Raw genomic sequence first — 1,548 nt, forward strand, 5'->3', positions numbered from 1 at the left:
AAATAAATAAGGCATGCCTATGGAACCTCAGCATCAGCCTTGTCCTTGCCGTGGCAGATGATGGCGTCCACGTCGGTGACCTTATGCAGCACTTCCTCACGGGGCATGTAGTCTTCCGTAGGCCCCAAAATCACCTGACGATAATCATTCAACGATGAGCAAAAATGCGGCTACGTTCCGTGCGGGTACACGCACCTCGAACTTGCAGCAAAACTGCTGGAGTGGTGCCGAGATGAACTCATTATTCGGCAAGGGGCGAGTGATCAGAACTTTGGGCTTGCGTTCCATACCGGCAGCAAATCACGATCAACACCGCATGTGAAGAGCTGTTTGTTCTTGGTGCTGCCCCAAAATAGAAAAATATTTTTGATAAGCTCACACCGCTATTTTGGAGTAGTGATTTCTGAGTAGTTCCGGGGGTGTAGCTCAGATGGTAGAGCGCTCGCTTAGCATGCGAGAGGTAAAGGGATCGATACCCTTCTCCTCCAATATACTTTTTGTGCTGTGTTCTTTGCTTAGGATTGCCAATGACAGGTGGCAGGATGATGAGCAAAGGGCCACATTGCAGTGCCCAAGACCAGGTTGTGCACAACCACTGTGTTCCCTGTGGTGGTAGTTGTGGTGGTGCCATGATGAGGGGTGGGACATGACAAAGAAGTCAGTGACCCTTTTTGCTTAGAATTTCAGCAAAATTGCAATCCAACACATGTTGGATGGGAAATCTGTACATAAAAAGGGATTCTGCCTTTGTCATTCCTTTTTCATGAACACTTGGTTAAAGGCCTTCCTCTCATTCAGCCACCCTACCTCTTAGGTCTTCCCTGAAGGTAAGCCACAGGTGTATTATTTGGGCTGTTGTTAGTGGGAGGCCCTCCAGAACAAATGAAGGAGAGAAAGTGGTAGAATGCATATCAGTGGAGGCAGTAGGGGAGTGAGGACTGGCAGAGGGCTAATGGGAGTATAGGTTGTGGGGGTGCAGTGTAGGTCAAGCTGGGTGGGTCACAGGGTGTGGTGGTGCAGAGGCATGTGTCCATCATGTTGGGGTGAAAAATCAAGGTCTCAAGATCAAATACAGACACTACAAACCACAGAAAATTAATAAGCTGTTATCTGGCCGCATGACCCATACAAGGTCAATCAAGTGGTCAGCCTTGCTAGCTCAGTCGGTAGAGCGTCAGTCTCATAATATGAAGGTAGTGAGTTCGATCCTCACGTGAGGCACTATGTATTTGTACTGTTTTGTTAGAAACCAGTTATGTTTCAGGGAATTTTAGAATGAAAGCAGGTGGCTTGGCATCAGCAGGGCCTGCAACATGTCAACCTTGGTCTCTCAATTCGTGTCAAAATAAATTCCACTACAATTATGAGCTATGCCTTTTACTTGTTTTCCCAAGCAATTACACAATAAATAAAGATTCATTCCCAAACACAAACAAACAAACACACACACACACATCTGCTCGGGGCTTGGCTGACTTAGCATTTTTCAGCAGGTCATGTGGAAAATAGGGGTCCCCACCAATTGCCACTTTCTCAAAACATTTTCTC

The sequence above is a fragment of the Acanthamoeba castellanii genome, assembly GCF_000313135.1.
Source record: "Acanthamoeba castellanii str. Neff unplaced genomic scaffold scf7180000084647, whole genome shotgun sequence".
NCBI classification, from domain to species: Eukaryota; Discosea; order Longamoebia; family Acanthamoebidae; genus Acanthamoeba; species Acanthamoeba castellanii.